The sequence below is a fragment of the Macrotis lagotis genome, chromosome 1 (genome assembly GCF_037893015.1).
Source record: "Macrotis lagotis isolate mMagLag1 chromosome 1, bilby.v1.9.chrom.fasta, whole genome shotgun sequence".
Taxonomy (NCBI): Eukaryota; Metazoa; Chordata; class Mammalia; order Peramelemorphia; family Peramelidae; genus Macrotis; species Macrotis lagotis.
The window spans coordinates 509567373-509584375 of NC_133658.1; the positions used below are offsets into that span (position 1 = coordinate 509567373).

At 35.9% G+C, this 17003-nt stretch overlaps 1 long non-coding RNA gene across 2 annotated transcripts in view; it reads left to right on the plus strand.

The window, feature by feature from the left end:
* Positions 1–17003, plus strand: part of LOC141506921 (uncharacterized) — a 168014-nt gene that overhangs the window by 131525 nt on the left and 19486 nt on the right. For both annotated transcript variants that reach the window (XR_012474014.1, XR_012474015.1), the window contains one exon: positions 15298–15383. This is a non-coding gene — a long non-coding RNA (uncharacterized LOC141506921). The remainder of the gene's footprint in view (positions 1–15297; positions 15384–17003) is intronic.

A 17003-nucleotide genomic window follows, 5' to 3' on the forward strand; every position in this document is an offset into this window, starting at 1 on the left:
TGGGCAAAGGGCTTCTGATTTTTACCTTTTTGACATCTCTTGAATATGCCCATTTCACTCATTATCTCACACCTGGACTATTGCAATACACTCTTGGAGGGACTGTTTGACTCAAGTCTTTCCCCACACCAAACCATTCTCCATTCAACCATTAAAGTGATTTTCCCAAAGTTACAGGCCTGATCATGTCACCCCTCTCCTCAATACGCTCTAGGGGCTTCCTATTGCCTCCTAGGATCAAATACAATATGCTCAATTTGATATTCAAAACCACTCATAATCTAGCTCCATTATATCTTTCCAACTTTCTTACATCTTACTCCCAGAGATATACTCTGATTCAGTGATACTGGTCTCTTATCTATTCCTTGAGCAAGATGTTCCATTTCTTGGATCCAGGAATTTTCTCTGGCTATCTCCCAGAAATATCCTCCATCCTTGGAGTCAGAAGGTCAGGAAATCAAATCCTGTCTCAGATATTTATTCTTACTCTCTGTGTGACCTTGGGCAAGCCATTTAACCCTGATTGCCTTATATTCAGACCATCTCCAATCATTCTGATTCATATCTGGCCTCTGGATCCAGATGACTCTTAAGGAGAAAGGGAGGCTAGTGGCAGCACAGTACTTTATTCAAATCCAATACATGTGCTGATCATAGCATCACCTCCCCTGATGTCATGGTCTTCAAAAATGAAGGAGAAACAAAACATTACTGATCTCCTTAGCTTCTTTTAAAGCTCATCTAAAAACCTGTCTATTATTGGAAGTCTTTTTTAGCCCTCTTAATTCGCATGTCTTCCTTTGATAATTATTTCCCATTTATCCAGTATATAGTTTCCTATGTATATATTTGTATATTTGTTGCTTGTTGTTACCCCATTAGACTATAAGCTCTTTGAGAATAGGGACTGTCTTTTGCTTCCTTTTCATAATCACAGTGCTTCATCTGTACAAAGTAGGTACATAATAAAAGCTTATTGATTCATTGGAGTACAATGAAATTAGATGAAATTTCTTTCTTTATTAATTTTACTCTTTCCAGTATTTGTTTAGTATTGATATAAATGTTGTTACAGAACTGGAAGAGGGTAGGGGATGTAGAAGACATACATTTCTCTGGAATAAAGCAACTGGCAAGAAAATGATCAAGGAATAAAGTGAACCATTTTGGGCACTGGCTTGATATAATGAGTCGCATGAGGTACTCACCAATCAAAACCCTAGAGGGCACTAGAAGACATTACAATGATTCAAGAAACAAGTGACAACTGTGTGAAGGGAGAAAATAGATTTTAATTGTTTGGATCCTCAGAAATTATATTCATAACAGTTATGACATAAGGGGCATCCTAACATAGGAAAAAATCATCAAGTAGTCAGAGATAGTGGATCATTTATTTAGAATCAGAGGTTTTTAAGGATACTAAAGGTCTTGCATGATACTCTAAAAATTATTGCATGTAGCATGCATAGGACATATTCTTAAACAAGGGTTCTCCAGAAACGCTAACTCAGAGGTACTTTATGGGTCTAGATCCACTCAGAACCTTAGCTCACATGTCTTCACTGAGGTGTTTAACTTTTTCTAGTGACCCAAAGAACACAATAAGGAATTTAATAGAATTGTATGATAAAGAAAAATAGCATGAAATATTCTACTTATAAGTCTAAGGCATATATTATCAGTAGTAAGAATAGATCCAATTAGGCATCATACAAGTGGAAATATATCTTAGGAACATAAATGGGAAAGGCATATCACTGGAGAGTCAAGTCATACTTTAAAGTCATAGAAATCTCCTGGTAATGATATAATATTGTTCTCTGTGGGGGTTTTTGTCTATATTGGGCTTTCTCCTGGAAATCATAATATGTCTCTGTTGCTCCCTGTAGGGTATGTTTTTTGCTTCTCCCCATTCTTCCTCCCCTCCCTTCCTCCTTCCCTCCATACATTTCAATCTCTCTCTTTCTCTTTGTGTCTGTCTCTTCTCTCTCTTTCTGATTCTCTGTCTGCCTGTCTCTCTTTCTTTCCATTTATCTCTCTTCTCCCATCCCAGACTCCTCTGCTAGCTCTTATAAAAGCTACTCCTGACTTTATTTTCTGTCAGCAGAATTTAACCAGATTTTATGTGGATATCATAGTTCAGTGCCAATCTGGCAGCTCTCTCAGTTCTTTGTCTAATAGGGTATCATGACAAGAAATTCTATTATTGATAAGGGTGGGCAGACAGCTCTTTTGTTAAAGGTCAGACTCCTCATATAACAAAGATTAAATTGATTCTTTTAAAACTCTGTGTCTGATTGGGTCACAGTCCTCTGTGACAGACAACTCTGGCACTAAGGATTAGAAATTACTAAAGTCCCTCTCTGACTTGTCATTCAAGGCCAAAGTAAAAGGGCAAAGTCATTTTTCTATAGCCACCTTGTCCACATTCCTACTTTTACAGTTAGTTTTCTTCTTATATTATTTAGCAAGTTAAAAATCAGTCTTTCTATATATATAAGTGTAAGCTATGATTAAATACTGATATTTTAACCCATGAGGATATAAAAATGTAAATAACAATTAGACAATTAATATGGATAGTTCCTATATTTTTATTTTAATCATTTGAATGCTTAATCTTCTTTTTATTGATATAATTGTTTCTGCATATTAGAAAAAGCTAATGAATTAAAGAACTTGTACTTGATGATTATGTAAGAGACATAAATATTTGTATTTCCTTAGTAGAGATACATTGTGCATATTTTATATGATAATTAACAAGAAGGTATAGACTTTTACTTACTATTAATATTTTTGACTAATTATTCTATTAAAGATAATTGTATATTTGCTGGAATTTTTTTTAAATAGCTTCATTAAAGGAATGACTGGTATGCTTCTCAAATTTTCTGATGAAACAAAGTTGAGAGGGAATAATCAACCCTTCAAATGACAGAAACAGAATCCAAGAATATCTTGGCTTACTAGAACATTAGACAAAATCTAATAAGATAAAACTTAGTAGAGATAAATGTAAAAATGTAGCTTGTCTTGAAACAGGCAGAGCTATCAATGAATTCTTCACATATAGGTCCTTAAGAGATATCCTCATTGGGTTAGCAGAGAAGGGAGGTTATCAAGGCTGAAATTGCAGACCTCTTACATTCTGTTCTTGAGGTTCCTGCTGCTGCTAGTGATTACCAGTATTCAAAATGCTGCAACTCTTCAGGAGTCTATACTACCTGTGTGCTTTCTATGAGCATAAACATCAATAGCTTATTCCAGAGAATGTTGAAGATGACTTGTGGTCTCTCTATCCCAAAGACTTGACAGAAGAGACTGGACCTTGACATCTTTTTAGCCTTAATCTCCTCTCCTTTTGATTTCATATAGGCTACCATCTGTCTCTGTGGCTTTGTCTAGTCTGGTCATCAATTTTTACCTCAGGAAATGGAGAGGCTGATTTTTTTAGGGATCTGTCCCTCCCCACCCAGATTGCTAGTAGCATGAGAGAAGATTCAGGCAGTTGCTCTGGTATGTTGAAATCATTCCTAGGTGAAGAAGAGTTACAGTCACAGGAATAAACAAAAAGATATTAGCAAGACCCTCCTCTCTCCTGCCTAGACTATTTAATCTACTATATTGCCAAGGTAAGAAATTATCTTAGAAATTGGTATGACAACTGCATTCAAGTCTTTGAAGTTCAATAAGTTGCCACATTGCTATTGGACCAGATACAGAGTCTTTATAAGATGAACTGGAATAGCTAATTAGTCCAGTCTCTTTTATCTCCATTGCTAGGGGAGAAGATCGCTTTCTCTGATTCAGGACCAGGTATTATTTGATGTTCAGAATGCAGAGTAGTTTAAACAATGCAAAGGCCCTTTAGCCCAGCCCACAATAACTAGTATAATGATTGCCATAAATTTTTGTACAAGTAGTGTCTTCAGAAGCTCATGGTACCTCTTTCCTTGTTGATCTGCAAAACTGTATCATCCCTGGTCACCCAAACCCTTTACCATGGAAACTAGTTTCCTAATGGATTATGTAAGCATCCACTGGCATGATGGTAATATGACTACTGGCATCCAAGTGGGTATGAAGTTTTATGCAATTAGGCTTGGAGAGAACTAAAGGACTCCTATGACCCTGCTATTGGATGTTGTTTTCTAGTTTTATTACAGCACTGGCAATTTTTTTGTCTCCTCATCAACATATTTCAGGAGTCTCAACCAAAGTTGATACATGAAAAAATATCATCACCCTCTATCCTCCTATGTAGGCAGTGAGCCCATTTTCTCCTTCCACTTACCCCAGAGTATTCTTTTGGCTGGACAGTCCTATTCAGATACTGAATGAAGAGAGGTGTAGAATTCATGACTATGAAATCAATAATCCTGCTATACTTTTCTCTGGTCAGATCATATCTGTAGTGCTGATCACAGGTTTGGGTGCCATAGATAAGCTTAAAAGCAAATAGAATACGGTCACCAAGATGATGAAGCATCTCAAGGTCATATCATATGAGGATTGATTGTAGGATCTGTATATAGGAGCATAGATCTAGAATTAGAAGGATTTATAGAAGCCATTTACTCCAATTTCCTCATTTTAGAGATGAGGAAACTGAAGCCTAGGGAGGTTAGTGATTTTTTCAAGGTCAGGCATATAGAGCAAGTGACAAAGGAAAGATCTGAACTCTGGTCTTTTCACTCTAGTGTTAGTTCTCTGTACACCCCACCAAGCTATCTCTCTAGGGATATTTAGGTTGGAGTAAAAAAGAGACATGTGATTACTACCTTCGAGTATAAGGTGTACTTTAAGTAGTTTAAAAACTACACTGGGGCATAGGTGGCATAATGGATAGAGCACCGACCCAGGAGTCAGGAAGACCTGAGTTCAAATTTGACCTCCGTCACTTAATAATTGCCCAGCTATGTGACTATGGGCAAGTCACTTAATCCCATTGCCTTAAATTAAAAAAAAAGCTACACCACTAAGTCTTTTGGGACACCCTTATTTGAAGGACTTCATGAAGAATAGATATTAAGCTTCTTCTGATAGATCCTACAAGGCAGAACTAGGACAAAGTATGGGTGTTAAAGAAAGTCAAATTTAGGAGTACCTCTGATGATAGTGCTTCCCACTATCCTTCAAGCAGTCTGAATTGTAGCATTTTACTTCTGCGATAGGTTGAGTCAAATTGTTTCTCAAAATCTTTCAGATCTTTTGCTCTCTAAATCTGCAGTCCTTTTATACAGATAGAACCAGGTTTTGCATATACCCAGATCATCTAATATAGATGCATCAGTAAGGGAGATGGCTGGGACTTGCTTCTGCAAGAAGACAGTCTGTGATTCCTTAACACAAGGGTGGAAAAAAATCTCTTTCCCCTGGCTGCACAGTCAAAATTAACTCCACCTTTGTTCATTTAAAAATTATTTTATTTTTAATTTGTAGAATAAAATATAATTTCCATAAAACAGTATAATAAAAAGATTGCTCATGAAATTGCAAGTCTGTTATGTATAATTTGATGTCCCTTTTAAAAATATAATAAAGTAAAAAAAAATTTCCCTTTTCTTCCCCTATCCTAAAGGTGGCCACCCAAATATGCAAATATATGTAAAATCATTCTATACAGATTTCTATTTATCATTTCTTTCTCTGGAGGCAGATAGTGTTCTTCCTTCATATGTCCTTTGTAGTTAATGTGGGTATTTGTAATAGTCAAAATGATTTATTCACTCAAAGTTATTCTTAAAACAATATTTCTGTTACAGTAGACAATGTTTTCTTGGTTCTGCTCATTTTGCTTTTCAGTATTCTGAGCGAGTCTTTCCATGTTTTTCTAAGATCATCGAATTTATCATTTTTTATAGCACAGTAGTCTTCCATCACAATTACATACCACAACATCATCTTTAAAACTAATCTATGGGGAGAGTCTTTCTTTCCATCAGCATCAATGGGATTGAGCTATGTGATCACCCTCTCTCCCTCTTTGTGGACCTGAGTATTGGGTTTGGAATTTTTTTTTCCCTTAGGTGCAGATGGGGGAGTCCCTATGGCAACATTTGGAAGTATTGAGACATGAGCCTAGGAGGAACTCTGGACTTGGAACTTTGTTGCACCATTTTATATAAGAATTTAGTTAATCTATATATCTAATCCTTTCTTCTTCCCTAGAGATAGAGGGTGTATAAAGAGAAATTATGCCCCCCTAATTTTTGGGGGGAGTGAAAATTTGTATGTTTGTTCTTGCAGAGATTTCAGGTAAATGTTCCTTTGTAGAAACAAATCTGTTTAGTTGTTTAAATGTTTATTAAAAGGTGCCTAAAATCAGGGTAACATCATTAGTGGATACTTGAACCAATGGCAGAAAGACCTAGCTGTTGATTCTCTTTTGTCTCCTCTAAATAATTAAAATTTATTTAATTTTTCACATTTAAATGTCTTACAGGCATTACTAAATTGCAAGCTTCCTGAGATCCCAAGCATTTCTATTATTTCTTTGCATCTCATATAGTTCACAGCATAGTGTTTTGAGTAGAGGAGTAACCGTTTCTAAGTCCAGAAGACCTGGCTCTGACATGTACTAAGATGTGAGATTATGGGCAAGTCACTGAACCTCTCAGGATCTCCAGACCACTTTGTCAGATCATAAATGACAGAGAGTCATTCACCTTAATTGGAAGAGGAAGTTTTTACATGGAGAATTCCTGACTGATGGAATCACAAATTTGAACAACAAGAGAAACAAATTATGAGTGCTGCAGAGGTTCATCATTGAGAGCTGGGAGAGTGGAGGAAGACCCCACATAGGAGGTGATGGGACCTGGGCTTTAAAGTCAGAGAGTCAGACTGGAATGGAGGATGATAAAGCATGTCCTTTGTTTTTGAAGAATACCATGACATCAAGGAGCTTTTGCCATGCTAAGCACATGAATCAGATTTGAGTGAGGAATTACTGAGGGAAGTCATCAGCCTCACTTTCTCCTCCAGAGTCATCTGGGTCCAGTGGCCAGATATGAATCAGGATGATTGGAGATGGACCTGGATGCAAGGCAATCAGGGTGAAGTGATTTGCCCAAGGTCACACAGCTAGTAAGTATTGAGGATCTGAAGCCAGATTTGAACTCCCATGCTCCTGACTCCGAGGCCAGTGCTCTATTCACTGTACCTCCTAGCTGCCCCAGGACAGAGGAGAATTTAGATTCAGAAGCTAGCTGATAGAAATATATTTGAAAATTCTAAAAATATCTTCTGCATTCTAAAAAGGATCATGGAAGGAAAGATGAAGCTGGCATTAGCTGTTAAGTTGTGTCAGATTTCATGATCCCATTTAGGGTTTTCTTGGCAGATATTGAAGGTGTTTGCCATTTCCTTCTCCAGATCATTTTACAGATGAGAAACTGAGACAGGCAAGATAAAGTGACTTATCCAGGGTCACACAGCCAGTAATTGCCTAAGGTCGATGATGAGTCTTCCTCACTCCAGGTCTGGCACACTGTGCACATGACCTGGCTGCCCTCGTGGCTGTAGAGAAAAAGGTAAAAGGGATTTTTACTTCAGTTTTTACAAAGTCAGAAGTACAAGGTCATAAAATCCTTTATGCTTCTGACTCATTCTACTAGGACAGCCAGTCTACTCTGTATTTATGTCTTCCCCAGGACTACATTAAGCACATTTTGTTTAAACGCAGAGATGACTTTCCCCCTTCTCCCCTCTTTTCAACATGCCTTTCAAGGACTATTTATTTTGCCTATTATTTCAGGGCTTCAAAGAAGTCCCCTCTCAGCACAGGAAGTGCCATAAATGACCCTTTTCCATGAACTAAAACAGTGCTAGGGTGGCATGAGAGATTCCAGCTCCTAGTTAAGGGCCCACACACCATAAGAACAGTCTCCAACCAATAAATAACCTCTCCTTGCCCTCTCCCCTCCTCACCGTCCCCACTGGGTCTGGAAAATGAGTCTTTCATTAACATGAAAGGAGCTTTAACACTTTCACCTTCATCATGTGCTGGACTCCCTGGGAAAATGACAGGGGGACTATTTAGACTACAGAGGGAATAGAGCAAACCTAGTATTGCATGGGAAGAAGTCTGAGTTTCTGAGGGAAGTAATTGGAGCAGTGGATTGTTACCATTTGCCATTCACTTGGATAAGTGAATATATTCCTTACGGAAATATATAACCTCAGATCAACATGGATTTGTGTGTATGAGTAAAATTTGCTAGTGTGTATCAGTAAAATTTGGATAACATTATATTAACACTCAGGTGGTCAGTTAGCTATTACATGGATGAAGTTGGAAAGTTGACAACTGTGTGATTCATACAAATAGAGTCAATTTTCCTTCATTAAAAATCTATTCATTTGAATTTGGAGCAGGAGCTAGGCTGAAAAACATCTTTACTTTGGGAAGAAAGATTCTTTCAAATCAATTGAGAGAGCAAATAAGACTGGGGGGGTGGAAACAACAGAACAATGTTTCTACTTACTAAAGAGCACTGCTCAAAAAAATTCCTACTTATCTATCCAGTGGAATGCAAATTGAGGGGCTTTACTAGATAGGTAATACTTATTTTGGTTCCTAAAGGTGGTAATGAAACTGAATTTCTTTTTTAAAAAAAAAAGAATCCCCCCAATTAATATGGAAACTAATAGCCTAGACAGGGCCATAAACTCACAGGTAGTATTTGAGGTGAGGAGGGGATGCATTACCCTAGGTGGAACAACACATTCCTCCTGCTCTTCAGTTCATCTCCTGCCTTTCATTCTTCTCTTTTCCAGCTCTATTCCCTACCATTAAGTGTTGAGGAAGACTGGTTGGTTCATTGGTTCTTGTTCTTTCTTATTGAAGAAGACCAAAATGATATCATTTGAGAGTGGTTGGAAAACGGTAGATTTACAAAGATCCTTTTAGACAATCGTGTTGAATTCAAACAGAATTGAGGATCCTCCAGGTCTCATTTGATTAAATTTTAAAATGTTAATATTATCTATGTTTTATTGTATTCCTATTTATTTTGTGAAATGCATTCCAATTACATTTTATTGGTTCATACTGGAGACTATTTGACTCCTCTGCTTTAGGCTAATTTTTTTTGACAGATAAGTTTCCATCTTATGTTTTTGTCCTTTCCGTGTACATTGTTGTAGTTAGTTTGGATATTTTCCTAGATATGTTTACTTCATTTTGCAAGAGTTGATAAGTCTTAGGTTCAGAAATCTCATTATTTCGTATAGTGTAACAACATTTATTGCATAATTTTCATATGCCATATTTTGTTTAGTCATTGATGGTCATTAACTTTTCTTCCAGCTTCTTGTTTTTATAGAAATGCAGCCATTAATATTTTGGGGCTATGAGACCTTTCTCTTTGCTGCTATTTGCTTGGTTTATGGACCTAGCAGTGGAATTTCTGGACATTTTAGTCACTTTCTTCACATAATTCCAAAATGTTTTTTATAATGGTTGAACCAATTCCCAGTTCTACCAATAACACTTTAAATGTGCCTATCTTTTTCAACACCTCCAATATTGACTGAGTGTGAGGTGTAACCTTAGATTTATTTTAATTTGCATCTCTCTTTCATTAGTGAATTGGAGCCTTCTTTCATATGGTTGCTAAGGGTTTGCAAGATTTGTTTTTCTGTTAAGAATTGTTTTTTTTATATCACTGAATAGTTTCTTATATATAGTCATTAGTTGTCTACATATCTCAGATAATAAACCTTATGCAAAGATATTTGATATAATTTTAAACCAATTATTTGATTTCCTTTTATTAAATTTTCATATTCTTCATACAAAAGCTTTTCAATTTCATGTAACTGAAATTATACATTTTATCTTTACCTCTATCCCTTGTTTAAGAATTCCCTCTGTAGTTAAGAAAGACACTTGATCTGTTTATCTTTTAATTTTTTTAATGATATATCTTTAAGATTCAGTTTACATATTCATTTTGAATTTATTGCAGCATATAATATAAGATGTTAGTCCAAACCTAATTTCTGCCTATTTTCCAGTTTTCTTGGGTGTTGCATAGTGGGAGTTGTAGCCCACAGAATCAGAATGTCTCTTCAGAATGGGCCTGTAGGGACCATCCTATGGTAAATACTGACTTAAGAAGACCCCTGATGGCTTAAATCCAATATTGGAATGAAAGGAGAGTCTTATAGGTTATTCATTCAAGAGTTAGTAAAAAGAAACTCATTTATCTATATATAGTATAGGAATATAGTTAGCTCAATAGATGTGACCTCCTCACATATGGGAATGTCAACAAGACAAGGTGTGATAACTAGTAAACCCTTGGGTATCCCCCAAGTCTAAACATCCTTAATGCCATGTAGGTGGACCTTTTTTTGAGTCTTTAGGTACACTGGAAGCCTTGCCATTATGGCCTGAGGCCACCATGAAACTGCCTCAATAGCTCAGAGGCTTGAGTTCCCCTAGATCAACCAAGTATTAAAGACCATGCTCTTGACTTTTAGGAAAACAATTAGCCTAAGATAAATGGCTTTATGGGGACTCTGCCCTATATGACACATGGAATGTGCCTTGAATTTCCATGGAATCTTCTGAGGATATGTATGTATGTCTCAGTACTAAAGGATTATATTCTGTGATGATAGAACAATCCCCATTTTGACCACTGAGCAAGACTAGCTGTTGACTCAATGACTACTCTTTCTCTCTACTTCTTGACTTCCACTGAGAGTGAGAAAAGGACTACTTCTTTGCCCCTCTCCAGTGGTAGTAGAAATGTCAATAGCAATATATTATTTGATCATATTTTCTTATCCATTATAAAACTTGTTGTATATTTTATAGTTGGCTTCAATCCAAGGTACAACTCTTGGTGCAGTGGATAGAGTTCTGGAACTAGAGTCTTGAAGAACTAAGTTCAAATTTAGAGTTAGATACTTTTTAACTACCTTAGTTCACTCAACAGTAAAATAAAAATATGAATAGCACATACCTCACAAGGTTGTTGTGATGATTAAATAAGGAAATATTTGTAAAAGCACTTAGCAGAGTGCCTGATATGGTATGTGCTATATCAATTCTTTATTCTTTCTCTTCCATTTCCAATGTTACAATATCTCAGGAGCAAAAGATATTAGAAACATGAATGGACAAAAACAACACTAATGTATGAGTTGTTCAGTTGCCCCAGTTGGGGCAGCTAGGTAGTGCAGTGAATAGAGCACTGGTCTTGCAGTTAGGAGGTCAGTAGTTCAAATCCAGCCTCAGACACTTCATTCGTACAAGCTTTGTGACCTTAGGCAAGTCATTTAACTCTGATTGCCTCATATCCAGGGCCACCTCCAGTTATCCTGAACCATATCAGGTCACTGGACCCAGATGTCTCTGGAGGAGAAAGAGAGGCTAGTGACTTATAACAGCACCCCATCACTCAAATCCAATTCACGAGCTTGTCATAGCATCACCTCCCTGATGCCATGGCCTCTTTCGAAAATGAAGGAAAAACATTATTATCATTATTGGTCCAGTTAAGAAGGATCATGGTAAAGAGGCAAAATAGAAACATTTAGAATATGAAGATGAGTTCAAATATAAGAAATTCTGTTTTTCCGTTTTAAATCTATGATCTTTTCATCTAAAGTCTTTGAAGATCTCCCCCCTTTATCATACCATTCATAACCAAATGACATGCCTTAGAGGTCAAGCCAGAGCCTCACCTTTTTGTCTTTTTTGATTCTTGATCTTCTTCACCATTTGCTTCTGAGTGAAATATGTTTAAATGTCAGCTCTGGGATCCGTGAAACAGAAAAAGAAGTGAATTTTTTGATGAAGAATCCTCAAGAAGGTATAATCTTTTGATGAACTTCAGAAACATATTTGAGTCTTAAACCTTAGGGGACTAAGGCCATGTGACACTGAAATTTCCTTTTCTGCTTTGTGTTGGAAGCAGGACTTCAGAAATCAAAACTCATATGTATGTTTTCCCCAAAGAGGCAGTCTATAAAAATCAGTAATGACAAAGATGTATATGAGTATGACAAAATAAGACATTTATGGGAAGTGTATGGTAATCATCCATATTTGAGTATAGAGTACTTACTTGGAATGAGAGTTAATATGTGCAATAAAAATCGAGAGTGTAATAATATAGCCTTTTTGATGGAATTTGATAGGGTCTGAATATCTGCTAAGGGAACTCCATGTTAATTGGTCAAGTAATACTAAAACTGAGTAGCCTCAGTGCCACTCACTAGCTTCAGTATCATTTCTCATTCCTCACAGTGCATGAAGCATTTCTTCTTTAAGTTTCTGGTTTTTTTTTAATGGTTTCTCATACAAGGTCTAGGATGAAAATAGAATTCATATTCTGTTTACCTATCTCTCACATATGTTTGTCTCTGTGTCTCTTCCTCCTTTTTAACCCCCTTTTTCTGGGTTTTAGGAACTTTCTCCTCTATCTCAACATCTGTCAAAGGGGGAAAATGTTTTCATTTTCTTCAAGGAAATAGTTTCTTCATCTTACTCTGTCTCATGTGAGCCAATAACCACATTATCCTGGGTTAAATTTAATTGAGTTTAAGTTAACAGAATAATAATCAATAATGTTTCAATTAATTTGAACCCAAGTCTTCCTACTCCAAAGATAGTTCTTTTGCTCCTCTACCCTGATTCTTCTGAACTGAGTCAATTAAACTACATATACATATACATATACATATACATATACATATACATATACATATACATATACATATACATATACATATACATCCATCTATCTATCTATCTACATATGTATATATGTACTAGTGTTGTTGGCTCATTTAAATTTTTTATATCTTTTGCTCCTGAGACATTTTGTAACATTGGAAGGGGAAGGGAAAAGAATAAGAATTTATATGTTATAAGAATATATATATTATTATATATTATGTTCCAGACACTGCTGTATTTTTACAAATATTTTCTCATTTGATCTTCACCACAACCCTACAAAGTAGGTGCTGCTATTATTCCTATTTTGTAGTTTAGGAAACTGAGGCAGAGGTTATGATTTACTTAGGGTCACACAGCTAGTGAATAGCTAAAGCTAGATTTAAACTCAAGTCTTCCTGTCTACGTTCCATTAATGTAATTTGTTATCAATGGGAATGAATAGGTTCCTTTGTTGGAACCCTATCCAGGTTTTTAGCCACAAACATCATACTAGTCTATTGAGTGGAGTTTATTAATTTGTTGTGTAAATTGCCAATGAGAGTATCATTTTTCATGTATTAGCTCTTTAAAATCTTAATATTATGTTTTGAGATTAGCAGGTTCAGAATTAACTGAGTCAAAAGCTAATAAATGTTTTTGATGCACACTGAAAAAGTGGGACAGTGAGGTGATACAATGGATAGAACACAGGTCCTGTAGTGAGGAGGATTTGAGTTGAAGTGTGGCCTCAGATACTTACTATCTGTGTGACCTTGGGCAAGTCATTCAATATTGATTCTGTCCTTAAGGAAAGAATTATATAAGATTTAGCTGTTTTAATTTAATAAGCAATTAAAGGATAGCCGACAATCAGGAGAGAATGAATTTGGAATGCTGGACCCTTGGCTTGGATGATAGGGAAAAGAACAGTTCTCTCTCTTTTTATACTTTCCTTCTTATAAAGCCTGAAAAAAAGTAAGTGAACAGTTTGCTCTCCAGTGATTGAGTAGGGATAATAAATGTGTCAAGTAGGAGGCTCATCAGACACCACTCACATGGTTTCCATGCTTTCCTTCTTGTTTCACCCATTCCACATGGTCTGATGGAATAGATCTTCATACCCTGCCTCTTTTCCAGAATTCTCCTCCAGTGATAATTGGATTTCTGGGTAAAAGCATCTGCTTAGCTGCTATGGTTACATCTAGGATTTCACATTTCCATGGCAACACTGTGAGAATGGTGAGGGGGGTTACAACTGAATATTTACATAACGCAAATATTCTCCATCAAATTGGACACAGTTTTCAAAATGTGTAGATGTGGTTTGGGGCAAATCACTTATCCTTTCTGGTCATCAGTTTTTTCCTCTGTAATATAAAAGGATTGAACTAGATGATCTCCAAGGTTCTTTCTGATTCTGATATTCTATGATACTAAGGTTTTGAAGGCTAATTAAAATTTTCTTTTTAAATTTAATGGGTTTAAGTATTTCCACAATGTTCTGCCAAAGTCTCAGGGAAGTGACTTGAATTATATCTGAGGGGTAGGGAAAGAGCAAAAGTTAGGCTGAAGTAGATGGTTTCTGAAGTACCTTCGAAATCATATTGGGGCGGGGAGATAGGAAATAGGAACAAAGTAGAGAATTGCTAGAGAGAACACTGGTTAAAAGCAGCAGGAGCTAAGGAGCTTCTGAAAGCAAGAAATGTGCCATAGGCAGAGGAGGCATGAATATAAACACTGATGCCAAGAAACTAATTCTGATTGCTTTATCAGAACCTTATCTGGTCAGTGCTTTTAGTCACAAAAGCCATAGCATTCTATGGGGCATGTTGTTCATTGATGTAAGAGATAGCAATTTCAGTTAGCATAAATAAAATTACTCATGTTTTGAACTTTGTGGTCTTATGAGCTTATTAGGGGTATCTGGTGACTTACCCTGAGAGTGGAGAATACAAAAGTTATCAATTATATGGGTTGAGTCAATGAGCCAAAAAGGATTATAGTTCTCTCAATTTTATTCAATTGTTAGAATTAGAGAATCTTAGCATTGTAAAAAAAATATCTGCTTCCACAGTGTAGTCAAGGAAGACGCATCAGTATTGCCCTTCTGATTTAAGATTTTGAATTTATATAATTCCTCCCAGCCTGGATGGGAAGCTTAGAGAAAGAAACTCCGTTTAAATCTCTTGGAAGACAATGAAATATACTAGTCAGGGAAATCTTTTACTAACAAATCTTTTCTTTTCTGAATCTAAATGACTATGGATTTAGGGCAGAAAGGTATCTTAAAGATCATCTAGTTCAACTTTGGGGTAGAAATAGGACCTATTTCATGCAGGCTATATTACTCTATCAAAAGGATAGGAATGTTATCGTACTTCCTTTGCCATCTGAGACCAAAAAAAAACTGGTTTATAAGAAATTAGTCTTGGAAATTTTAATGAAATTTCTATTTTTTACAGGAAATTTTTTCTGTCCTGAGGCAGGAATTGCTGATTTCAGCAATGAAGACACAGAAGGAAATAGAATTTTATGGGAGTTGTTCTCTTTGACTTTAGAATTGTATCCTTTATAATCATTCTAAGTAGGGTGTTTTTTTATTGCAGTTAATGGTCCATGAGTGTCTCACTGAATTTTAACATTAAATCTGAATCATTGGATTGTCTTGAGTTAGCCAAACCCAAGATATTAGGTAAGTATGGAAAGGTTATTTTTTTAATGTTGAACCAAAGCATTTGATTAATCATTATATATATGTACATATATATGACATGAAAATTTGTAGTTTCACCAAAAATACCACATAAAATCAGCTCTTTCATCTTTTGGAAGATTTTTACAATGAAATAAATATTATCATTTTGACTTAGAGAGTACAAAGACTTTTAAGGTATTCCAAGTAAATATTTACATATAGTTTTTTCAATCTGCTGATTGAAATATATATGTATGTATATATATATATATATATATATATATACAAGATGCATTAATCATGAAAATATGAAAAGTTCATGAATATTATTCAAAGCCTAACTGGCATTCTAGTGTCAAAGTTGAATAGGAAAAATTCATTTAAAGCAATTAATATTTTAGAAATACTACTCAATGTATATTTCTGGTACTATAACATACATCTTCAAATTTCAAGATTATGCAGTATAGAAAGGTTATTTGCAATAATTTCATTGCTAAATTTGTTGTTGGAGTAGGAAAAGCATGCTCTGGGAGGCAAAAGGGGGTACCTCTGGTGATTAAATATCTAATCATATTTATATTCTGGAATTTGGTTGCATTGTTCTTTGGGGGATATGGGGGATTATATCAGTGGAATAAGAAAAGTGAGAAAACTCTCATTATCCTGGTTGCTTAAAAATTGTGCTTGACAGTGAAAGTAGAAAAAAATAGCAAAATTAAATACTCTTTCTCTCTTGTTGGCAACTTTACAAAGGCTAGATTGCCAACTAAGGAAAATGAAGATTAATTATTTTGTGTATTAATTAATTATAGACAAAAAATGAATGAGCTTTTGATCTCTTAGGACTGTGCCTTAAAGATTTAGGGGGAACTTGTAGATCAAGGAACCAGAAGGAGAAGACATGGGGGAGGTTGGTAGATTGATAGACTGCAAGTGAGAAGTCTTCCGTACAGAAGTTTTACTGGAGGATTTGTTAACCCTGACAATATTAGGATAAAAAAGAGGACCAGGAGTGATGATGAGAAATGGGAAACGCCTCCCAATGCTGCATTGAGAACAGAGGATAGAGTCAGAGAGTAGAGGTTTTACTATCAAGATCCTACATTTCTGGGTAAATGCATTTCAGGTGAAGTTTAAATAGCAAATTAATGAGTCATCAGAAGAGCAGTTAATGAAGGAGTAATCTAATGGGGTTAATTCAAAGATCTTGTCAGTAGTAGAGTTCCATGAGAGCCTGGAGAATTTACTCTTAAATTGAATCAATTTGAACCTTCAAATGGGGATTTTCCTTTGTCCTCTTTAAGGTGGATGAAATGAGAAGTTCTGTATTCCTGGTCCCATAGAGATAATTCTCTCTACAACCATTTCCTTCATTTCCCAATTGAGTATGCAAGAAAGAGAATGAAATTTTTAAAAGACATGATTTTGGTGCATTGGATTCATACTCCCTCTCCCTCCCCTCACTTTTCCTTGTCCTCTACCTACACATATTCCTTATGACCAGACTGCTTCAAGTGCAATTACATACCAATTTTGGGGCAGAGCTCCATTTAAGTTTGTCTATCTTTAGTCATGAACCATCCTTGAGAGTTCTCCACACAGGTGTGGGCAGGT